Source organism: Artemia sp. Qi Xiang Cuo, chromosome 8 (genome assembly GCF_049724085.1).
Source record: "Artemia sp. Qi Xiang Cuo chromosome 8, ASM4972408v1, whole genome shotgun sequence".
Lineage (NCBI taxonomy): Eukaryota > Metazoa > Arthropoda > Branchiopoda > Anostraca > Artemiidae > Artemia > Artemia sp. Qi Xiang Cuo.
The window spans coordinates 38,451,493-38,478,038 of record NC_142801.1 but is presented as its reverse complement, the minus strand read 5'-3'; the positions used below and the strand labels follow the sequence as shown (position 1 = coordinate 38,478,038).

Here is a 26,546-nt window from a genome sequence, read left to right as displayed (position 1 = left end):
TACTAGTGACTCAGATGAATTTGATTTACAGTTACAGGAGCAAACAGACAGGGTCCCAGGTAGAAATATAATATTTTTACTGGGAGATTTTAACGCCCAGGTTGGTAGAAATAAGGATAGATGGTATCCTAGCCTAGGTAAATTTGGTGTTGGAAAAGAAAACAGTAATGGATACAGACTTTTGCAATTTTGTAAGTATAACAATCTAGTTATAACCAGTACGGTGTTTGGTCATAAAATGGCTCATAAGCTAACATGGTATTCACGTGATGGTAAGAGAGCTACCCTTATTGATTATGTTATTGTAAACCGAAGACTGGCAGGATCAATATAAGATACTATGGTATATAGGAGTACTGTTATTCATATTAAAAGTAAAGATCACCATCTAGTAGCGTCAAGGTTTAATTTAAAGCTGAAATTTCGGAAGGGTTACTATCTCCCGGGAAGTTTTGACGTTAGAAGACTTCAGGATCAGAACTTGAGACAAACTTTTCAGGAACAGTTGAATACTAAACTTTAGAGTTTAAAATTTGTTAATGTGGAAGATGGCTGGAATGATTTTAGAAAAAATAATTTATGAAGTTGCTGAAGGTGCCTTAGGGATGAAAGCTAGAACTGCAGCTAAGAATATTAGTGAATATGCTTTCTGTTTAATAGAAAGGAGAAAGGACTTGTACAAGAATTACGCGAGTGATAGATCGCATAAAAACAAAAGAAATGTAAAGAAAGTGGAGAAAGCATTGAAATATGAACTAAGGAGGTGTGAAGTAGAGGCCATGGATAAAATTGCCGAGGATTTAGAAGATGCAGCTAGACGGCATAATAGTAAAATATTGTACTGGCACGTTAAAAAATTGAGAGGTAGTTGTCAATCCGGACTTGTCCCAGCTAAAGATAGGAATGGGGTGGCGATTATTGATTAGGAAAAAGCTATAGCGAGATGGGCCGAACATTTTGAGAACTTGCTTAACCGAGATAGAGTTACAGGAAAAAATATAGAGGAAAATGAAAAAGTTTGTGATACTTTGGATGTAACGGAAGATTTTTTTTGTGAGGAGGAATTAGCAACAGTACTAAAAGGATTAAAGAATAATAGGGCTCCAGGTGCTGATAGGGTGGTAAATGAGTTTCTTAAATATGGTGGCTCTGAGGTTAGAAATAAGCTATTGAAGATTATGAATATGATTTTTGAAAAAGGAGAAGTACCTAACGATTTTAGGAAAACCTTAATTAAGCCACTTTCTGAGAAAGGTGATAAAAGTAAGTGTAGTAATTATCGAGGCATTAGTCTGGTCTCTGTAGGTAGCAAATTGCTTAGTAATATGATACTTTTAAGACTGAGAGATGCCGTAGACAAAGTTTTAAGAGAAGAGCAGTGCGGTTTTAGAAAAGGTAGAGGATGTGTTGACCAAATTTTCACTCTTAGGTTAATAATTGAGAAGTGCCTAAGTTTTCAAACACCTTTGGTCCTCAGTTTTATAGATTATGTGCAAGCGTTCGATTCTGTTTATAGAGGAGCTTTAGTAAAGGTTTTATCCTTGTATGGTATACCAGACAAATATATTAAAGTGATTAGTGCTATGTACGAGACTAACACTGCTGCGGTTAAGGTAGGAAATGAGGTTAGCAGCTCGTTTTGTATTAAATCAGGAGTAAAACAGGGCTGTGTTCTATCTCCCTTTATATGGATTATTTTGATGGATTTTGTATTAAGGAGCACAGGAAAGGCAATGGGAGACTACGGAATCAAATGGGGAGGGAAAAGTCTCATGGACTTAGATTATGCTGATGATTTAAGCATCCTAGATGAAAGTGTGAGCAAAATGAATGAAGTTTTAGAGGTTTTGCGAGTTCAGGGTGCTAGTATTGGTTTGAAAATTAATGTTAGGAAGACTAAGTCACTAAGGCTAGGAATAAGTGAAGATGAAAAGGTGACTTTGGGTAATGAACAGATTGATCAGGTGGGAAGCTTCACTTACCTTGGTAGTGTTATTAGTAGGGATGGTGGGAGCAGTGAAGATGTTAAAAATAGAATAGCCAAGGCTCAGGGTGTTTTTTCACAGTTAAAAAAAGTCTGGAAGAACAGGAAGATAAGTCTGCAAACCAAGATTAGAATATTAGAAGCTACAGTGATGACAGTAGTCAAATATGGCTCTGAAGCATGGACGCTCCGAAAAGCGAATAAAGATTTGCTAGATGTTTCCCATAAACATCGCTTAAAGATTGCTCTGGGTACCCAGTTGACTGACCAGATTTCAAACAATAGGCTATACGAAAAATGTGGTTCAATAACGCTTTCTAGGTCTATAATGAAAGAAAGGTTGAGGTGGTTAGGGCATGTTGTGCGGATGAAGGATGACCGATTGCTGAAGATTGTTCCTTTCGGCCTACCATTTAGGGCTAAACGGAAAGCAGGGCGTCCCCGTCTGGGCTGGGAGGACGTCACAAAGGCAGATTTAAAGGAAATGGGAACTTCGTGGGCGGGTGTAAAAAGGGAGGCTTTGAATAGATTGGGGTGGAGGAGGAGCGTGCGTAGCTGTGTTGGCCTCAGGCGGCTTGGTGCTGCGATGAGTTGTTAGTAGTAGTAGTAGTAATGGTACTTAGTTGATTGTTTCGAGGAATATTGAGTACGATGTTGAGGTAAATGTTGAACAAAAGATATAATGTGCACCCAGGCTGTTATATGGTGTGTGTAATATATCTGGAATGGGAAGGGCATTAAGTCATTTTTTTAAGGGGGCGTTGAGGGGGGTATTGAAATACATCAATAGACACTACTTGCATCCAGGTAGTCAAAAGAGGGCATTAAGTTTGAAGTTTCATGGAATTTTGAGAGCGATGCTGAACTCTGTTGAACGTCACTATGTACTTCTATGCTGTCATACAAACAACTTTTACATACAGCATCTATCCAGCCCTCACGTCAAAGTCACAAACGACAGAGCTTAAAGAGTCAGAACTAAACAACGCTGAGTGATTCACTGTAACATATTTATAATTTCATAGTTCAATCATATTTCACGAGTTTATTATCTAAAAATTACTATTGAATTCCAGAAACACTCCAAACCTTGATTTGAAAGTGAACGAAATTTATACAGTAAAATCAGAAATCAGAAACATCCAATGAAATCACAGACAACATTCAGATCATCTTATGAAACTAAGAATCAAACAGCTCGTGGTTACAAACTGTAAGTAAGGAGCGACCGGGCTCAATAGTAACGGAAACTTTAAAAAACGGAATTTTGATACCAATAGATTTATCAAAAGAACCGGCTTATTATTCTGATTCCAAATATATAAGTTTCATTAAGTTTAGTCTTACACATCAAAGGCGATGATCCTGAGAAAATTTGCCACATTTCCGAACAAAGGGGGAAACACCCCCTAAAAGTCACAGAATCATAGTTCAGCATAGTTGAAAAGCCGAATAACTATGCATTTGGAGATAACAAGACCCCCCACAGCCCCTGAGGAAAGGTCTAAAAGTTATAAAATTTGCCTATTGTTTACGTATAGTATTTGTTAATGGAAAGTATGCATATATTTTTCGGGTAGGGGGGGGGGCAAATTGTCTGCTCGGGGATTTTTCACGGGGAGAATTTTCCATGGGGAGTAATTAAGTATCCAGGTGGTGAATTTTTCAGGGGAAATTTTACAGTGAGGGAATTTGCCAGAATTCCTATACGGAATTGTTATTAAGTCTAGCTTTCTCCTTGCCGACTCAATTTTACGCGTGGAGATTTTAAGGGTAATTGACCCGGGTAAATTTTCACCAGAATTGAATTGTCTAGAGGATATATCTGTGGGAATGAGGGATTTTCCCGTGGAGGTGGGCATTATTTTTTTCCTGGCACTATTTAAAAAAACGATCAGATATTAAATTAAAAAAAAATTAACCGCCAGAAATTACGGTCAAAGTATGATTAGACATCAAAATGAACAGAAACTAAAATAAATAATCACACCTAACATAAAAGGTAAAAGGTTTTGATAAATATGAATAACAAAATCCTAAAACGATTAAAAATCAAAATGAATGTTTAAATTAAACTTAAAACAAACATAGATTACTACACACAGGAGTTTGGCTACTGCCTCCGTCCTAACCGCAAAACCTTCTAAAGTCTGTTGTGCCATTTGCGCTTTACTTGAAAAAATAGTTATATTTTAAGCTGAATTTCTAGAATTATAACATTGAAAAAAAATTACTGTTAAATAAAACCTTGAATCTTGAATTGCTGAGATGTCCAGAAATTAAATATCACAATATATTAAAGATTCAGTTTATTTTCAATAGTTCTCTCTAGTCATATTGACTATTATAGTGATTTTATTTTTCATTGACGTTCTGAAAAACTGAAGCACCCAGTTAAACAAATGCAAATAGTTTAGATCATTTTAAACGAAAACTGCACCATTTTCGAGGGGTTTCGGGCTATTTTTCAAATGTCCATTATGTTTTTCTAAAAATAAAATCGTACAATATAAAATTATTTTCAAATTTGTTCTCAATATATTTTACTACTGAGACTAATTTAAATAATAATTACAATTCCTGAATTAACTACACATGACGTTTTTTTTTTAATCCTAGAAACTTTTTGGTTATTATGAACCGTGGTTCATTCCTTTCTAGGTTGCGGACACCAGTCAAACCAGGATTACATTTAAATATATATGGTAATTATAAAATTTCTCAGAAGTCTTCTGCCATTTGCTAAATTTTACTCACTATCTTGAGAAGACTAAATAAGTTCAACTTTTTACCAGCAACAATAAAGTCAACGAATTAATGTGAAAAAATTCCCAAAAGCTAAGTTTAACTAGTGATATTTAGCCCAATGTACAAATACCCTGAATAAGAATCTTAAAATTTTTTAGTCAGACCCGGTAAAACTAAGCGTAGAACGACGGGAAAATAATTGTACGGTGGACGTGTGCCAAGCGTGGCAGAAGTGTGTCAAGTGTGGTAAACCTGGGCTATTAAAACTAAGGATATTATGGTTAAAAATTTGGGATATATAGAAACTGTATGGAACTAATTCGAAGCACATTATACCCCCACAGGTTGTAAAGCGGACGCATCAGAAAGGCTTCAGGAACGGTTGATGGTATTAAACTGAATGCCAAGCATGACAAAATTGTGCCAAGCGTGGTGGAACTGTGCCAAGAGTGGCACAACTTTTCCTTTATTTAAAAGGAAGTTAAGAATGTTAGTTCAGAATTTCTGCTTGTACTAGCGATACCTTTACGGTTTTGAATTAAGTTTTCATTTATTTGTTTTATTCAAGTCGTACTGGCCAATTCTTTAAAGTACCGAAATTGGTATATAAAGAAAAGAACTACGTTAAAATTCAAAATGAAGCGCTTTTGATATTTTGAAAAGCAATTAGTTAAGTGAGTGAGGCTTACAAGAATGGGTCCAGAGGCTAGATGATACACAGAAAAGTTTTTTGAAGCTCCTATCTCTCATTCCCTTTTTCAAAGATTATATAGTAGATAGGTTTTAACCTTTGTAAATAAAAATGTAGGCTATCATTTTTTTGGTCCAAGTCTACTTTTTTACTATTTGCAACAGGTTTTAAAAACAATTCCAGTGATTTGGGTAAGATCTTCAGACACATCGGTATTTCTGTTTTTTAATTTAAACGCATTATAAGTTCTTTAAAATTATACAAACGAATATCTAACAAGCATGCAAGGCTCAAAACACTTTCTTTAGGCCTCACTTGGACCTCATATCTATTTCTGAAAGTTTTACATCTTAGGCTTATAGCCATAGGCTAAATACAAATTGTTGCTGGTTTTTATTCTTTTTAATTCGCTTTAAGATCTAGCTGTTGATAATTCATAATGCGAAATACTGATTTCGCGTTAAAAAGCAAGTGTTGATGGTTGAAAGCTGAAGGCCATTCAGCATATATATATATATATATATATATATATATATATATATATATATATATATAAAATGAGATTCACAAAAAACATTCGTGATAAAAATCCATTTCTCACGATCCTTAATCCCGCTCCTGTCCAAAAAAAAACACTAATGGTTAGTACTACGGGTAAAAAGCTTTTTCTTATATTCATTAAATTATCAATATAAATGTCATACTTTAAACTAGGGGCTTGTTGATAATTCAGTGGGTAAAAACTACACCCCTTTATTCAGTAGCCCTATGCAAATATTTCATAATTTTTCCGTCACTTACCCCTTAGTAATAGGCTATCTCCCAAAGATGAGTTTTTATTATTCCATTTTTCAATAACTGACGTAACAACCGCTCTGTTTCCAAGATTCCGTATATTACCAGTGTCTATTGATTGTGCGTTTTGGCGTACGTTGTACAGGCTTCTGGCGCATGTAATCAAAAATCATGTGACGCAAACAGTTGTTTGTTGAGTTTTTGTCAAAGTTCCTTTCGCAATTTTTCCTTTTTGTTTCTTAATTTATCTAATATGTGACGTGAATGAATTTATTAGACGACTGAGGAGTTAACATTACAACAGAAGAATTTCTTTGAACAACCTAACTGCAAACACACAAAGAAACACATAAATTAAAACGCTTTATAAAGCCTATCCTTCGGGGGGCTAAAAGTTTTTCCCTAACTCGATTGACAATACGTCATTAGAATAGCAGTGTGACATAAAAACTGTAAATGGGAGGGGAGACTGTTCTCCTCCTAAGATTAGGGCGAAGGACTGTGGTAAATTTGTACTGGTTGACGACACATCAAAAGCATGAATTTGACTTAAGGTTCCTGAGAGTCCTGCCGCATGATATGTGGCATAGAAAGCAAAGCAACATGGGTGCCCATAAGGGGGGGGGGGCCCAAGGGGGTTTGACAGCTCCCCCCTCCTGGCTGAATGATGGTGTCATATATTTGTATTAATTTAAAAACTTTTTCTTCTGAATAAGTTTTCAAAGAAAACTAAAGAGCTCTATTAGGCCAAAAATGGGCAGAAAAAGAGTCAAATAATCTTCCAAGCATAAAACTATCACAAATCACTATCAACAATTAAATGAAACTCAAAACGAATAAAAATTATAATACATTGGCGAGTCAAACTCAAAACGAGCAAAAATAAGCATTACTAGGGCTGACAACCCCCATGCCTTATCAAGACCAGGATATAACTTAGGATTGACTGAAAAAAAAATGATCGTGGATTTTCAGTTTAATATCATATACTGATATGTATTCCTTATAATAAAAAAAGGGTAAAAAGAAGTGAGTAAAAAGAGTTTTTTACTTATTTAAGTAAAAAAAGTGAAAACATTTAAACATATTTTGTTTTCAGTAAAGCGCAAATTACGTTCTGGCCTTGGGAAGGCATAGTTTGAGCCCTACTAATGTTCATTTTTGCTCGTTTTGAGTTTGAATCGGCTATTTTTTCTACTTTCTGTTCATTTTGAGTTTGGTTTATTTATTAATAGTGATCTGTGGTAGTTTTACGTTTGGGTGATTACTTGACTTCATTTCTGCCCATTTTTGGCTTAATTGAGCTCTTTACTTTTCTTTGAAAAACTTGTTTTGTGGAAAAAGGTTTTTTAGATTATTTTCCGTTCGTTTTTTATTGACAAAGTCATTTTCATGAAAAAAAATTAATATTTTATATCTTTTCGAGTTTTTTTTACATAAAAAAAAAAGATTGGCTTGCTATTTGTATGTTGGAAGAAATTTTTCAACAATTTTTAATCCTGACACGAATACTATTTTAATTTTATTTTATACCTCCTCAATTTGACCCAAGACCGTACCCAGGATTTTTTTTTCAGAGGGGGTTTTACTCAAAAAAAAATTCGGGGGGGGGGGGTACAGAAAAAACTCAAAAAAAGCTTACAAAATTTGTTTATATCAATTTTTGTTACGTTTTTACAACTCGGACAAACATTTTGGAGGGGGTTCAAACCCCCCTAAACCCCCCTCTGGGTATGGACTTGAGTTGACCTGAAAAAATAAAACTTAATATCATTCCCAAAAGATTCTATATATGCTCTTTGAAAACCTAGATACACTTACAATCTATTTATTTATTTAAAATGTAAGAGCAGAAGTAGCAATAGTAGTAGCCCCAAAAGCTACAACTTAATACTCCCAGTCGTTCTTGATATATTGTTGAAGTGTCTTATTGGCAACCACAAACACAATGCCTTTTGATTTAGTTTTAAAGTAGCATTTAGTTTTATAGCATAATGGGCCAATTGCATAATTGTGGGGGTTTGACATGCCCAATATCCCTAAAAATGGGTGCCCATAAGGGGGGGGGGGGTCTCAAAATGTATAATTGAATGTGTTTCGGGAAATGATTAGTGTACGGGGAGGTGGCTGGTTGACCTCCTATCACTTTTAATTGTTTATAACGCCAGTAAAACTTCTGATTACCAATCAAATGAGCTCCCTCTGAGGTTTATATGACCACTCTTTCTATAAAAAACCTTATATCCTCCCAGGGCATAACTTACAACCCTTGCTCTGAGGGGTGTTGGGGGGGGGGGTTCATTCTCAAAGAAATAATTTCCGAACCTTTAAACTACGCTGGACAAAATGGCAATCTCAAAATTTTGATTGGGTGTGTTTGGGGAAGTGATTGACGTGGGGGAGGGGGAGCTGGTTGCCCTCCATGAGTTCTTTTTGAAGTTCCTATGATATTTCTTTCTATAGGAAGTGCCCCGGTCTAAAAAGCAAAACAATTAATTTATTTATTTATGAAAGGCATACACAAATATTGCAAAAGACGGAGTAAAAGGAGAAAAAAAAACATTTGTACAGTCACACTGATGTTGCTACTACTTTGAATCAGCCTGTTTTGACATGAAACTTCTCACAATTTCACACTTTAAGCTTGAAGGCACGTGACCAAGTTTCCCGCAGTTTGAGCATTTGATTTGCCTTGTACATGGTGAAAGCGAAGTTGAGGCATGTATCTCTCCGCACTTGAAACACTTCTCGTCATTTCCGCAGATCTTCGCTATATGCCCAAACTGTTAACATCGGTAGGACCTTTAAGGCATAAATAGACATTTCTCGAGGCGGAAGTGGTCAAAAAATATTTTGAATCCTGCTTTTATTGCATAGTCCAGTTCGCTTTGAAAGTACAGTTTCTTATGCGCGAGCTGTTTCCTATGCGGCGCACTTCGGAACACTTTGAATTAGCAGACTAAATATCTTCTTCGTTTACGCTTTGTGGTATTCTTTTCACTACAGCCATGAAGGACCGGGTTTTCACCTCAGAAGAAGGCGGGTTCTTGCTTTGAGGTTCCAATGGAAATCTAGAGATTGAGCTAGTTTTTCAGTGCTCACCTTGTCTGTTAATCTTATTTTACCCTTACCTGGGTATTCTTTTCTTTCTTTTTTTTTCTTTTTTTGTCAGGACCAAGATGTAATGTTAAATTGTTGATAAAAAAAATGAACTGTCACATGTTTATCAAACATTATTGAGACATGACATTGAATCATCAGTCCTCAAATATGGGGTTTTCATGTCTACTTGGACCTTGCCCTCATCCTCCTGCGCTTTCTCTTAAGCCTCCTCATACGCTTCTTCCTCCACTTTGCTCTCAAGTTTACTAAAAAGAAGGTCTAAGCTACTTGCTAAGAAATGTCCTCTCTGATTTACTTGCAAATAGGAAATAAACAATATATTGTGCCCACATTGCTCTTTACTTAATCAGCTCTGTTGCCTAACTTCTTACTTAGGCTGCCTTTGATATTTTGTCTTGAGATTTCAATTATACAACACTGGAAGTGCCGATTAGACCAGGTAAGCCTCCCCCTAAAATTCAGCCTATGGGCGGCCATGCAAAGCAACCTTGCTCCTCTAGGTGGACCGACCTGCCGCCATGAGAGGGCCTCGAAAGAAGCAATGTCGGCAATATTGATGAACCTCTGAAAGCTGTCCTTCCATCTGGTCCGAGGTCATCAGGCGTAACCAAAAAAAATAAAAAATTTTTGTAAAATTTAATAAATTATAGTAGATTAGATTCCGGTACTTATGTACTATCTGTAACACACGCGAAAAGGGAAGTTTGGTTAATGCTAATGAAATAAAACAAAATAGGGTGAAAATATAATAGTTTAGAAACAAATTTCGGCTATATATTTGCACATTAGGGGGGTGGGGGGCGTAAAGCATAGCATATATTAAATACGTAACCTAACCAAACCCAACCTAGGTATTTTTTCCCCCTATACCCCAAAAAACAATAGTTTAAATATTGTAAACGCAATTGCAAACCACCATTTCCAATCCAATTGTCTATTGAAAGAAACCCCTTTGACTAGTTTCTTAAGCATCTTCCCTAAATAATATGGCGCGTGTGTTACAGATAGAACATAAGTACCTAGATTCCTTACTTAATGCTTAAGAAATTATTTAAAATCAGTCAGGAGGACAGAATTGCACCGGTTCAAGAATGAAATAAATTGGTTTAGAAAGAAGAGATGGAGCCTCACGAGATAAAAACCGAGATACAAATAATGAAGAAACATATTATATAGGACTATCCTTGGGACCATTAAAGTGGTGGTTCTGGCCTCTTTTGTGCCACGGGCAAATATTCATTAGAATCTTCACAATGTCTCTCAAAAATTTCAGGCCAAATTAAAAAAAAATCATTTATTAACAAAATTTTCATTTTTAGCAAAATTTTTATTTAATAACAGAATTTTCCATTTATTTAAATCTGACTTTTATTACTTCAGTCTCTGCAAAATCATTACTTGTCTCGTGGCAATTAATTTCTTCTAATTCTTTAATTCGGTCTACTTTTTGCATAGAATTCAATTTCAAACTACTTAACTAGTGGTATGGGGGCTATACTCCGATGACACACATAGAACAATACTCCGACGACATACATAGGGCAACACTCCTACGACACACATAGGGCAATACTCCGATGAAACACATAGGGCAATGCTCCTAGGCAGTGTCAGGGTACCTGCAGCCAACGTACAACTGCGCCTGGCAAACAAGATCCCATTAGAGCTACCAGCCCCTCGTATCCCCTTAATACGTCTGAGAAGACACGCTTTCTTTTCCATCAACCCATTTTTTTAGCCTATAAGCATTTTCCATTAATTTGATGAATTTTTTGTCTGAAGTAGGAACCGAACGTGAGATCCGAGATTTCCTATGGTAAAAGAACAACGCCTTAGTCAACTAAACCAACAATTCAATGATATTATTATGTTGTTCTTAGAAATACGTTCTAAGTAATAGGTTTCATGCAGTTGCTGTGTCTTGAGATAATTGTTTCCTGGAATTTCTTGGCGTCATTCCGAGAATATGCACACCGCATTGACATGGTTGGTAAGCGTGGGATCGATGATATAGATCAATGAATCCAGGAGGAGCCCTATCCTTTTTACACTCGCACAACGATCAGGACGTTTAATGAGTTTTCTATAACAGATGGTTAAAGAAAAAAAAAACTTGCCATGCCTTGAGATAATTGTTTCCCGGAATTTCTTGGCATCATTCCGACAAGCTTGCTAAGCGCCTTATTTTCTTGGTGTTATTCCAATAACACGCATACCACAGTGATTTGAGATGAATGCTAGGCTGGCATATTCTTTTTTTTGTACTCTAACGGATCCAAGCACACTGTTTCTTTTGAAAACGACACTTGTTTCGGTTCAAAAAATTTGAATTACTACAGGCATCCTTTTTGTAATGTAATGGTCCACGAGCACACTAGTTTTCAATTACCAGGCTTTCGCGAAAGTTTGGGCCCCTATTTCCTCCCCTTCTGGGCCCCAGTGCCACCCCCGTCAACTTCTCCCCTCCAATTTTTTTTTGAACTTATGAATTTTTTCGACTTATTTTACATGTCTTAAAATGATATTACATATACTTACAAGAACAGAAATTTAACTGTGATATTTTTGAAATACAAAATGAAAATATTATACATATACTACTCGTTATTTTCTTTTATAGAAACAATATTTTTATTGACATTTTTTTTGGACTTAGTTTTATTTAACTTATAATTTTTTCAACTTTTTTTCGTGGCTTAAAATTACATTACATATACTTTAGCAAAAGAAATTCACTTGTGATATTTTCGAAATGTATGATGAAAATGATATAAGTATGTTAGTCGTGATTTTTCTTATGGAGAAATAATGTTTGTAGTGACATTTTTCTAGACTTAGTTTTTTTCGGAACTTATAACTTTTTTTTAGTTTTTTTCTTTTTTTGAACTTAAAAATTTCCAATTTTTTTCATGTCCTAAAATGACATTACATAAACTTATAATAAAATAAATTCAACTATGATATTTCTGAAAGACGAAATAAAAATGGTATACATATGCTACTTGTGATTTTTCATTTAGAAAAACAATATTTGTAGCGACATTTTTTACAGTTTTTTTTTGGAACAGAAATTTCTTCAACTTTTCTTGTGAACTTAAAACAATTTTCAACTTTTTTTCAAGTGAAAATGAAATTACATATACTTATAACAAGACAATTCACTTTTGATATTTTTAAAACACAAAATGAAAAGGGTATGAATATGCTCCTTGTGATTTTTCTTTTATAAAACAATATTTGTAGCGGCATCTTTCTTAGACTTAGTTTTTTTCACATTTTTTGAATTTTTTTTATTTTTTTATTCATGTCTTAAAATGGCATTACATATACATATAACAAAAGAAATTCATTTATGATATTTTTGAAAGAGGAAATGAAAATGGTATACGTATGCTACTCGTCATTTTGTCTTTTAGAAAAATAATATTTGTAGTTAAATTCTTTTGGAACTTTTTTTTAACATTGGAATTTTTTTAAGTCAAAATGACATAACATGTGCTTATAACAAAAGAAATGTACATGTGATATTTTCTAAATATGAAATGAAAAAGATATAAGTATGTTAGTTATGATTTTCCTTTTAGAAAAACATTGTTTGTAATGACATTTTTTGCTTAGTTTCTTATATATAATTTTTTTTCAACTTTTTTTTCATGTCTTAAAATGACATTACATATACTTATAACGAAAGAAATTCACTTGTGACATGTTTGAAATGTGAACTGAAAATAATGTACGTATGTCAGTTGTGATTTTTCTCTTAGAAACATAATGCTTGTTCTGAAATTTGTTTACTTAGTTTTTTTTCGGAACTTAGAAATTTTTCCAAGTTTTTTGTTTTTTGAACTTAGAAATTCTTAAACTTTAGCCATATCTTAAAGTAACATTGCATATACTTATAGCAAAAGAAATTCACTTCTGGTATTTTTGAAAGATGAAACGAAAATCGTATATATGCTACTCGTGATTGTTTCTTTTAGAAAACAATATTTGTGGGGAATTTTTTTTACTTTTTTTGGAATATAAATTTTTCAACTTTTTTGAACATCTGTAAAACATTATGTGACAATAGACAGTGAAATCGAGGACAAAGTAAAAAGGGCATTGGCAGATAATATGACCATGAAAATTAAAGACAGTTCAATGAAAAGCAAAGTATCAGTGAACGTTAGCAGTATCTAGTATCATCGGTAGTTTACCAGCAGATACTATCATTGAACAAAATAATAGCAATGTTGAAATGTGCGAGTAGCTTGTAGATGAAACAATGTTAAAAGTCGCGTACGACCCCAAAATGAAAAAACTACCATGTCAAGAAAAACATGATGAATCTTTTCATGAAAGGATTCGAAACATTCGAATTTTTTATGATGATATTTATAACATGTAATGTTATGTGTGCCATTATTTCAATAAGAATATTTCATTACATTATTTTGTTATGTTTTCATAATTTTTAGGTCACCCTAGCAACTCCATGATGTAGAATGTTTATTCAAAAGTTAGCGATGCAAGACAATGAATTTTCAGACACAGGCACTACTAACGTGTTCACAGTGGGTTTACTAGAGTCTGAAATAGGCGGATAAGGTGTTTACCTAAGTCTGAGAGAGATGAACTGGATTTTATTCTAAAGATCAGACACACATAGAATATTTTTTTATTCAAAAGTCAGAGACACGTCAATTTGAATTTTCAGGATTTTTAACTAAATTTGGGACCTATGAACAGGATATTTGTTACTCAAAATGTATTGTTTCTCTAAATAATATGGAAATAAGCAAATGCATTATACAAAATATCAAATATTTTCGTCAAATGTTTTGCTGCTCGAGATAAAATTAGGGAATACGTGATGATCTTGTTCAAAATGTATTGTTTCTTGAAATAAGATGGAAATAAGCAAAAATATTATTCAAAATATTAAAAATATTATCCAAAATATTAAATATTTTCTACAAAATACTTTGTTGCTTGAAATAAGAAGAATGAAAATATTTTACGATGATATTGCTGTCGTTTCTTGAAATAAGATGGAAATAAGCAAATAAGTTATTCAAAATATCCAAGATATTATTCAAAATATCAAATATTATCTTCAAAATAATTTGTTCCTTGAAATAAGAAGAATGAAAATATGTGACGGCGATGTTGTTCAAAATCTGTCGTTTCTTAAAAAAACGGAAATAAGCAAATGCATTATTCAGAAATACCAAATATTTTCATTAAAATGTCTATCCGATTGAAATGTGATGACGAAATATGCGAAAATGTTGCTCAAAATGTATTATTTCTTCAACTAAGACGGATATAAGTAAATTCATTATTTAAAATATCAAATTTTTTCGTAAGAATTTTTCGCTGCTCGATATAAAATAATGAAATATGCGATGGTGTTTTACCTTGAAATAAGATTGAAATAAACAAATGTATGATTCAAAATATCAATTATTTTCTTCAAATAATTTGGGCCCCCTCATAATATAGACCTTGAAATGGATACAAGCAGTTTCATAATGAACATGGCAGAGCCCGAAACCCCTCCGAGAGGGGAGCAACTTTTTGAGGGGGGTCAACTTATTCAACATTAATATTTTTCAAATTGTTTTCATGTCTTAAAATGACATTAAATATACTTATAACAAAAGAAATTCACTTCTGATATTTTTGAAATACAAAATGAGAACGGTATAAATACACTACTCTTGATTTTTTCTTTTAGTAAACCAATATTTTAGTGGCATTTTCTTTTTGAACATGTTTTTTTTTAACTTAAAAATTTCTATGACTTTTTTTTAACACTGGAATTTTTCAACATTTTTTTCAAGCCTTTTAATGACATTGCATATACGTATGACAAAAAGCCCGGTTGATGTATATTGGAATAAGAAATTATAGTAAAATCTTGTCTGGTATTTTAAAAAGAGTACATTGACCCACAGGAGTGTGTTACGAAATTTCTGAGCAGTGAAATCTTTTGCGCAATGCATGCGTATTTGCTGGATATTATTGCATAACATTCGGTTAAAATGGTTTTTGGATGTTTTCTTTATGCGGCAGTCCCCGCGGTTCTCTATGGCTGGCCATAGAAAGTAGTTAGTTTATTGTACGTTTTCAATAAATTTCAATTGTGTATTGGAAGAATAAACACATCTTTTCTTAAGTGAAGATGAAATATTCCAAGAAAGTGTGTGTACATGATAGAGATATCGTATTATTGAATGCTGACAGAGATAATTATTTGAACTATGAAACAAACACTAATGGTTACATCATTGGGAATGTATGCGAGTGTTGTCGTGATATTCAGGGATTAAATGTCTTTGGAGTACCGAAAAAATCAAATGTTATAGTGTTGGATATACCAGATTAACATTTCCATTGATGATAGTGCTTAAAGATAATGCAAGCCTAAAACTAACAATTGATAACAAGGGCTAACTTCTTGCTTATGTTTCTGGTAACACATTACCCATTCAAAAATCCTATCGTCATCTTTAGGTTATTAGCGTTCAACGGAAGGAAAATTACAGACGTACTGTTCTACCAATATCATTAACCATGTCTTGTTCACGTCCCGGGACTTTTACCTGTGTATAGACAGTGAAATCGCTGGCAAAATAAAAATGACATTGGCAGATAATATCACGAAGGGAATTAAAGAAAATTAAATGAAAAGCAAAGCATCGTTGAACGTTAATAATATCATTGGTAGTTTACCAACAGATACCATCATTGAAGACAATTATAGCAACTATTGAAAAAATGAAAATGAAATATTTCAAGAAAGTTGTGTACATGACACAGTGATTGAACGTTGAGTGCTGACAAAGACAAGAACTAAGAATACAGCGCTAATGTTGACATCATTGGAAATGTTTGAGCGTTGTCATGACAGTGAGATTAAATTTTTTTGAACTGCAGAAGCAAATTCAACATTATTGTTGATGGTAAGTAATAGTTGATGACGGTTAACTTCTTGCTTATCGTGTGGGTAACAAGTTACATGTTGGTAAATCCTATTACCATCTTTCGGGTACAAGCATTCAAGGTAAGGTAAAAAGAACCAGTGTCATAAGTAATATCCAGTATAAAAATAATTTGGTAATAGACAGTAAAATTACGCTCAAATAAAACATGGCATTGGAAGATAATTTCACCAAGGAAATTAAAGACAATTCAATGAAAAGCAAAGCATCGGTGAACATTAATAGTTTCATGGGTAGTATACCAACAGATACTGTCATTGGACAGAATAATAGCAATGATGAAATGTGTGATGAGCTTGTAGATGAAACCCTGTTAAAAGTCGTATATGACATTGAAATGAAATAAGTGCCATTTCAAGATAAAACATGATGAATTATTTTTTGGAACGGATTCAAGACGTTAACATTTTTATGGTGATATTAATAATAAGTAATATTGCACGTGCCATTATTTCAATAAAAATATTTCATTGTATTACTTTGTTGTGTTTCCATTATTTTTAGGGTAAGCGAGCAACTCCATCGTTTAGAATGTTTATTCAAAAGTGAGATATTTAATAACAGGAATTTTCAGGCATAGGAACTACTACCGGGATCACAAGGGTGTAAGGTTTTTAAGGGTGATAAGGTGATTAGATGATAAGGTGATAAGGTGCTAAGGTTTCTGGCAAGGTCTGAGAGAGATGAACAGGATTTTATTCCAAGGTCACACACCCATAACATATTTTTTTTATTCAAAATTCAGAAACAAGTCAATTGGAATATTCAGAGGTTTTTACTAGAATCCGAGAGGAATTAACATAATTTTTACCGAAGTCAAAAACGAACGAACTGAATTTTCTATTCAAAATTCAGAGACACGTCAATTAGAACGTTTTTTTTTACCAAAGTCTGAGACCTATGAACAGGATTTTTTCATTGAAGAATAATATTATCTCCAAATTATCGAGAAATCAAATAATTCCCTCACTCTCTATGCTGCAATCTGTTCATTTAGCTTCATAATTAGCACCATTTTTTTTACTACCCAACTGCTATCAATTATTCGAAAATAGTTATAGATGGCTGAACTTGTGATTTTAAAACTAGGTTAAATTATGATAACTTATTTTATGTTAGCTGACTTGTGATGGTACTTATATACTCTTATGACGATGTGTGAATCCCCCTTAAAAAGTTTACCCGCTCCCAAGGGGTTATAGGGCCCTGCCATGTTCACTATGATACACTATGTATCTATTTCTTGTTCACAACCAGAGTAAAAAGGTCCACATTATGAGAGGGACCCAAATATTTTGAAGAAAACATTTGATATTTTGAATAATCCATTTGCTTATTTCCATATTATTTCAAAAAACAAAACGATTGCATATTTCATCATTCTATCTCATGAATCAAAACATTTTGATGAAAATATTTGATATTTTTAAGTGACACATTTGCTTATTTCCATCTTATTTCAAGAAACAATACATTTGGAGCAACAGCATTGAATATTTTCTCTTCCTGTTGCAATCGGATAAGCACTTTCATGAAAATATTTGGTATTTCTGAATAACGCATCTGCTTATTTTCATCTTATTTTAAGAAACAATTCAGTTTGAATAAGTTCATCACATATTTCCTCATTTTATCTCAAGCAGCAAAATATTTTGACGAAAATTTTTGATTTTTTGAATAGTTCAATTGCTTTATTATATCTTATCTCAAGAAACAATATATTTTAAGTAACAAAAATCTTGTTCATACATCTCAGATCTTACTAAAAAAACTGAAAATTCCAATTGACATGTCTCTGACTTTTGAATTAAAAAAATATATTATGCGTGTGTGATATTTAAAATAAAATCCAGTTCATTCCTCTAAGACTTTGGTAAAAACCTTAACCCCCTATTTCAAACTCTAGTACACCACCTGTGAGTCTGGTATTAGTGCTTTTGTCTGAAAATTCCTGTTTTTGCATCTCTGACACTTGACTAAATATTCTAAATGATGAAGTTAATAGCGTACACTAAAGATAATGGAAACATAGCAAAGGAATATAATGGAATATTCTTATTAAAACAACGGCACGTACAATATTATATGCTATTAAAATCATCATAAAAAGTTTAAATGTTTCGAATCCACTACAAAATATAATTCAGCATGTTTTATCTTGACATGGCACTTATTTCGTTTCGGGATCATACACGACTTTTAACATGGTTTCACCTAAAAGCTCATCACACTTCCATCATTGCTATTATATTGTTCAATGATGGCATCTACTGGTAAACTACCAATGATACTATTCACCAATACTTTGCTTTTTGTGGAATTGTCTTTAATTTCCTTCGTGATATTATCTGCCAATGTCATTTTTATTTTGTACTTGATTTCACTTTCTATTACCATACTATTTTTACACAGGTAATTATAGAAAAGTTGAAGAAACTTCTGTTAAAGAAAAAACTAAGTAAAAAAAATGTCACTACGAATATTTTTTCTAAAAGAAAAATCACTAGTAGTATATGAATACATAGTATATGACATACAAAATTTGAAAAAATTTTTAAGTTAAAAACAAGAAAAAAAGGTTGGAAAATTTTCTAAGTTCCGAAAAAAATAATCCCCAAAAAATGTCACTACAAAAATTATTTTTCTTAAAGAAAAATCAAGACTAAGATGCGTATATCATTTTAAGTATATCTTTCACAAATATCAAAAGTGAATTTGTTTTGCTATCACTATATGTAATGCTATTTTCATATTAAAAAAGCAAAAAATGTCACTACAAACATTATTTTTCTAAAAGGAAAATAACGACTAACGTATATAATTTTCATTTCATATTTTGAAAATATCAAATGAGAATTTTTTTTTATCTTTTGTATGACGCCAAGAAATTTTCGGAAATAATTATCTCAAGACATAGCAATCTGCATGAAACCTATTGCTTAGAATGTATTTCTAAGCACATAATAACATCATTGACATGTTTGTTCAGTTGACTAACGTGTCGTTCTTTTACCATAGTAAATCTCGGGTTTCATGCTCAATTACTACACCAGACAGAAATTTCATAAAATCAAAGCTCTTAGAGGCTAAAAATAAAATGGGCTGATGGAAAAGAAAGCATGTGTACTCGGACGTATTAAGGAAATACGGGAACTGGTAACTCCAATTGGCTCTAATATACCAGGCTCGTGAACGTTTATTGCTCGCGAAACTTGTCGCATGTTGATTTTTCTCTACGTGAAACTCGTAAAGTGATTTTTAAACTGGCAAAACTGATTTTTTTTCATTGAACTGGTTGCGTGCTGTTTTATATTCGTGGAAATTGTTGAGTGCTGATTTTTGCTCATGAAACTTGTTGCATGTTAATTTTTTTTTTCACTTCATGAAACTCGTACAGTGATTTTTCTCCTCGTGAAACTGATTTTACTCATGAAACTTCATATGCTGATTTTTCTCTTCGTAGAACGTGCTTTTTGCTGCTTTTTCACTCATAAAACTTATCCCCGGTTGATTTTTCTCTTGGCGAAACTTGTGCATTGATTGTTCTCCTCGTGAAACTGATTTTGTTCATGGAACTGATTACCTGCTTATCTGGTTCGTGGAACTTGTTGCATGCTGGTTTTCCTTCGCGAGACGTGTTCAATGTTGGTTTTACCCCTCCTTAAACTTTTACATTGATTTTGTTTTCTCCTGATGAAATTATTTTGCTCAAGGAAGTTGTTGCGTGCTGATCTTTTTTCGTGGAAAATGTTGCATGATGATTTGTTTGTTCGTGAAACGTGTTAAATGTTTATTTTTCTCTTCGTGAAACATGTACATTGATTTTTCTCCTTTTGAAACTAGTTTTCTTCACTGACCTTGTTGCGTGCCGATTTTTTTTTGTTCGTAAAATTACCACACGTTGACTTTTTTCTTCGTGAAACTTGTACATTGATGTTTGCTCTTCCTAACAGTTATACAATGATTTTTTTCATCATAAAACTTATTTTCTTCATGGTACTCTTTACGTGCTGATCTTTTGTTCGTGGAACGTGTTGCATGCTGATTATCGTTTGTGAAACTTGTTGCATTATAATTTTCCTATTCTTGAAACTTGTACTTTGATTTTTTCTTTTCAAGAATCTGATTACGCTCATGGAATATGTTGCATGCTGATTTTTATTCAAGGAGCCTGTAGCAGGATGATTTTTTCAACGTAAAATCTATACATTGATTTTTCTCCTCGTGAAACTTATTTTTTCATGGCACTCATTGCGTGCTGATCTTTTGTTCGTTGAACGTATTGCATACTAATTTTTGTTCGTGAAACTTTGTTGTTCGTGAAACGAAAATTTTTGTTCGTGAAACGTTGTATGCTAATTTATGTCCTCGTGAAACTTGTACACTGATTTTCCTCCTCACGAACCTGATTTTCTTCATGGAACTTGCTGTGTACTGGTTTTTTTTCGTGATACTTAATTTATCATGACATACTAATAGGTTAACCTAACTTAACCCACACACCCTAGGTTAGGTTAAGTTTGGTTAGATGACGTGTCACCTAACTTAACTTAACGTATCTAGCCTGTGTAGGTTAAGTTAGGTTAACCTACTAGTATTTCATGATAAATTAATTTTCACGAACAAAATAAGTACAAAACAAGTTCCATGAAGAAAATCAGTTTCGTGAAGAGAAAAATCAGTGTACAAGTTTCACGAAGACAAAAATTAGCATACAAGTTTCACGAACAAAAATTGGTATGAAAGACGTTCCACGAACAAAACATCAGCACGCTAAAAGTACCAAGAAGAAAATAATTTTCACGAGGACAAAAATCAATGTATAGCTTCAACGATGAAAGAAAAAACAGTTTCACGAAGAGAACAATCAATGCACAAGTTTTGCAAAGAGAAAAATCAACATGGGACAAGCCTTATGAGCAAAAAAAACAGTATGTAACATGTTCCACGAAGAAACAAAATCAGCATACGATAAGCTCCATGAGTAAAATCAGTTTCGAGAGAAGAAAAATCTATGTACGAGTTTCATGAGGAGAAAAACAATCAACATGCAAAATGTTTCATCAGCAAAAATCAGCACTCAGCAAGTTCCACGAACATAAAATAGCACGCAACAAGTTCCATAAACAAAATCAGTTTAACCACCTGAAAAATCACTGTACGAGTTTCATGAAGAGAAAAAAAAATCAACATGCGACAAGTTTCATGAGCAAAAATCAGCACTCGACATGTTCCACTGAAATAAAACAGCAGGCAACAAGCTGAATGAACAAAATTAGTTTCGCGAGGATAAAAATAAATGTACAGTTTCTCTCTAAAAATAATCATTCAGCACTCAACAAGCAAAAAAAAAAAAAATCAGCACTCAGCAAGCTCCACGAACAAAATCAGCACTCAACAAGTTCCACGACCAGAAATTAGTTTTATGGACAAAAATCAGCATGCGAAAAGTTCCTCATCATCAGCATGCAAAAATTTTTATGAGGAAAATCAATTTCACGAGGATTAAAAATTACTGTAAAACTTTCACGAAGAAAAAAATCAACATGTAATAAGTTTCACGAACAAAAAAACAGCATGCAACAAGTTCCACGAATGAAAAATGAGCACGTGACAAATTACATGAACAAAATTAGTTTTACGAGGAGAAAAATCAGTGTACGAGTTTTACGAAGAGGCAAATCAAGATGCAACGAGTTACACGAACAAAATTCTGCACTCAACATCTACCACAAGTTCCAAGAACAAAAAATCAGCATGCAACAATTTCAGTGAACAAAATCAGTTTCCCGAGGAGAAAAGGTTTCACGAAGAGAAAAATTAGCTTTTGACAAGTTTCACGAACAAAAACCAGCATGCAACAAGTTCCACGAACAAAAATCAGCACGATACCAGTTCCATCAACAAAATCAGTTTCCCGAGAAGAAAAAAAAAGCAATGTACAAGTTTCATGAAGAGAAAAACAAATATGCAACTAGTCTCACGGAGACAAATCGGCATGCAAAAGTTCCACTAACAAAAACCAGCACGCAACAAGTTCTATGAACAAAATCAGTTTCACGAGGGGAAAAATTAATGTACGAGTCTTAAGAATAGAAAAATTAACATCTAACATGTTTCACGAACAAAAATCAGCACTCAACAAATTCCACGAACATAAATCGGGATACAACAAGTTCCATGAAGAAAATAAGTTTTGTGAGGAGAAAAGAGTTTCACGAAGAGAAAAATCAGCTTGCAACAACCTCAACGAACAAAATCATGCGACAAGCTCTACGAATAAAAATCAGCATGCTTTAAGTTTCATGAAAAATGCTTGGGCCTCGGTTGAATTGCTTGCTAGGGTCCTCCGATGGTTATGTTAGGGCCCTCCGTTTTAATTGCTCACTAGGGAGGGGGGCTGAATTGGATGCTTTGGTCCCGGTTGAATTTTTCGCTAGAGTATTCCAGTCGTTAGGTTAGGGGGTGGGGAGCTCGTGAAAAATATTAAAAAATTATAAAATATGGAAAATAATATCTTAAAATTCTCAAACCTCGGGATACAAGCCCTAGAAAACATCAAACATATGAAGCAAATGTTAAACTATTGAAGATAATGGCTTAAATCCTTAAATGCGTGTTTATCCATAGTCAAAATTTCCCTGCAGGGGGCAGGGCGCGTAATGCCATGGTAATGTGATGTCTTTTGTGGAGCATCATGAATGGCTTGGCTCGCGAAAAACAAGAATCAATGGGTTGAAGCATAATTTTCAACAAGAAATGTCTGAAAAACGTCTTAGGAATTATGAAGGGAGTGTCAGATGGTGCAAAAGAGCAGTAATAGTGTGGCACTTTGGCGTAAATTGGTTGGAGTATTACTTTCTAGCAATGAAATGGCGAGTTCCATCTATCCAAAAATATACTCTTTAATTTAGATTCATGAGCTTATTTTCGGTAGGAAAAGTTCACAATTTGCAAGAGAGTGATGATTGGGTGATTCCACCTGGATGGCAGAGGGGCAGGCACGTAAAGCTGTGATAGTGTGGAGTGTTTTGTGGAGCATTATGATAGGCTTGGCTTGCAAAAACATGAATCACCGGACTGAAGCATAATTTTTAACAGGAAATCTCTGAAAATGTCTAAAGAATGATGAAGGGGGTGTCAGAGGGTTCCGCAGAGCAGTAATAGTTTGGTCGTGTGCCGGGAATTGCCCTGGGGGCATCATGCTGAGCCTGCGCTGATAAAACATAAATCAATCGATTTAAAAGCATATTTTTATTATGAAAATATCTGTAAATGCCTCTGGGTTGATGAGACTCGCATAGGGTACCGTATGCCATCCATAGTTTGTCAGGGTGGCATGTATTGCCTTGGAATAATATGTTTTCACACCTTAAACGTTAGGGTGGATGTGTTAAAAGAATTTTTTTGGCAGAAGGGGGACTAAAATCTAACATCCCAGTCTAAGAAACGATGCATTTTTGTTAAAAAGTTCTTAATATGACTTAAATTTATCTCTAATATAATAGCGCCCTCTGGAAAAGATTGCTAGGAGGATGAGGTGTATTGTCAGGATATTGGGAAATATTCATAAATTTAGCTCATAAAGAATGGGGTATTTTCCTTAAAAGTCCTTAATATGGGTTAAACTTAGCTTTAATATCAACGCACCCTCCAGAAATGATTGCTAGGGGAGGGTTGGGCATATTGTCATGATGGAGTGAAATCTAACATCCCACTCAAAGGTACGATGCATTTTCGTTAAAACGTTCCTAATAGGGCTTAAATTTGCATCTAATATCAGCATACCCCCTGGTATTGCATGCTAGGATACCCAACTTTCTATAATAAACAGTTCTTTTTGCATATATTACGATAAACCTTTTTTACCTTTTAGTTTTTGCGTGTTGTGTTTTTTAACTGCTTTTTTCATTGTCTTAATATTGTTGTAAATTCGTTTTAATTAACAAAAATTTTATTTACAGTGTCTTTGTTTTAAAGAATAATTGTTAAGCACGATAAAGGTGTTTACACAATTTAAGCACCCCTTCCGTCTTTATTGCTAGAAATACATTTAGAGCAATTTTGTCTACAAAAAAAAATATTCCCTCTGCGAGTATTGCATAATCAATTTCACACCTGGCCTGGAGAAGACCGACATGAGCTTGGAACCCTGCCAGATGTGTCATGAAATAGACAGAAGAATGTCTTGTGACGTCACGGGAATGTGTTATTTCTTGAAAGTACTGAGTAGTACAGATTACAGGTAATGGATTGTTAGTCCTCTTGCTTGAGGCGTTGACCCATTGGAAGAAAATTAACCTTTCAAATCCTAAGGGGGACAAAAAAAACAAAAAGAATAGAAAAAGAAACGCTCTGGAAGAACGAAAAAAATAAAATGCTAAAGAAGTATTATGTAACATTGACGGTTGCGCTGTCATTACTTGACCTAACATAAGGTTTGTGCTTTCGTTAGGTTACAAGAGAGGTTTTCCCATGGGTCCTATCGCAAGGTTACCGAAAATTGGGTAATCCATATTACATCAGACCGTTTAAAAGGTGAGGATGTGTGGCTAGCTGTGGTCCCTATATTAGAACAATTGGGCTAGTAACCCTTATTACCAATACTTGTGTATTATCCAAACCACACTGCGATTAATTATATAAAAGAAAATACTGGAATTCCGGGAATATTGCCTGGGTTGGGAATCTTGCCAGCTGACCACATTGCACTGGTACGAGGGGCTAGGAGCTCCCCTTGTACACCCCCTATTATTAGTACTTATCTATTACCCCGACCACATTCCGATTAAATATATTTATATTAAATTGGGTAATCCATATTACAACAGACCGTTTAAAAGGCGAAGATGTGTGGCTAGCTGTGGTCTATATTGTATATTATCCCAACCACACTGCGATTAATCATATAAAAGAAAATACTGGAATTCCGGGACTCTTGCCAGGATTGGGAATCCTGCCAGCTGACCACATTGCACTGGTACGATGGGCTAGGAGCTCCCCTTGTACACCCCCTATTATTAGGAATTGTCTATTATCCCGACCACAGTCCGATTATTTATATTGCTTCATAACACCGGGAATCCCGGGAATCTCGCCTGGAAACAGGGCTCCCGTGGAAATCTTTTCAGGAATGCCATGACTTCAGAGGGCTACCGTGGGATTCTTGCCAGCTGGTTGCTAGAAACAGGGCACCCGAAAGAGTCCTATGTTAATTTTCCATCTGACTCAAAGAAATCCCATGTTAATTTCTCTATCTGACTCACAGAAATCCCTTGATAATTCCCCTATCTGACCGTTTAAAGGTGAGGGTGTGTCATGACGTCAGAGGGCGGGAATCTTGCCAGCTGGAAACAGGTGACAGCATTGCCCAGGTACGAGGGACTGGGAGCTCTCCTAACTGACCCTTTAAAATCCCACACTAGTTAAAGTGCAAGGGTGTATCGTGACCTCAGAGGGCTCCCGTAGGAATCCAATGTTAATTTCCCGGTCTGACCTTTTAAAGCGCGAGGGTGTGTCCCGGGAATCTTGCCAGCTAGAAACAGGGATGCCTTGACGTCAGAGGGTCCTGTAGAAATCCTATGGAAAGGGATATGGGCCTTGTAGAAGTGCCTACGGGGGTAATATTAACCCCATTTTTGCTCGTTTTTCTTTCTTTAAGTAACCGAAATTATAGAAAAAAAGAATTTGATAACAAATGATACTTCCAAGGAATCATGTTGTTATGCTTATTCCATATGTATAAATTTAAATACCTTTAATGTTATCCATTAAAAGCTACAAGCCTGAGAAAATTTCCATAATTTTCAAAGAAGGGGGAGTACCCTCAAAAATTCAAGTGATTTTAATGGAAATCACACCATCAGATTCAGCTTATCAGAGAACCCAACTTTAAGGGTTTCAAGCTCCCATGTAAAACAATTACGTAATTTTTTTCCAGAAGAAAGATCACGGGTTCGTGTTTTTTTTTTTTTTTTTTTTTTAGGGATGATCGTATCAAGCCAATGGTCCTAGAAGATTAGGAGAGAGCTCATTTGAACTGAAAGACGATATTTTAGTACCCTTTTTAAGTTAACAAAAATATTGGAAGTCAATTCCCCATTCCCACGCTCTTTGGTCCCCAAGGACATCCGATCTAAATTATGAGAAAGCCATTTGATTCAACATAGTCAAAAAGTCTAATAACTATGCCTTTGGGATGATTAGACACCCCATA

General features: G+C 34.2%; 1 protein-coding gene across 1 annotated transcript in view; it reads right to left on the bottom strand.

The window, feature by feature from the left end:
- LOC148949381 (monocarboxylate transporter 14-like) overlaps window positions 1-6,329 on the bottom strand; it is a 258,939-nt gene extending 252,610 nt beyond the window's left edge. Inside the window, exon 1 of the mRNA XM_089092940.1 lies at window positions 6,225-6,329. The gene's annotated coding sequence lies outside the window, so the exon portion shown is untranslated. The remainder of the gene's footprint in view (window positions 1-6,224) is intronic.
- Window positions 6,330-26,546: the final 20,217 nt, after the last annotated feature.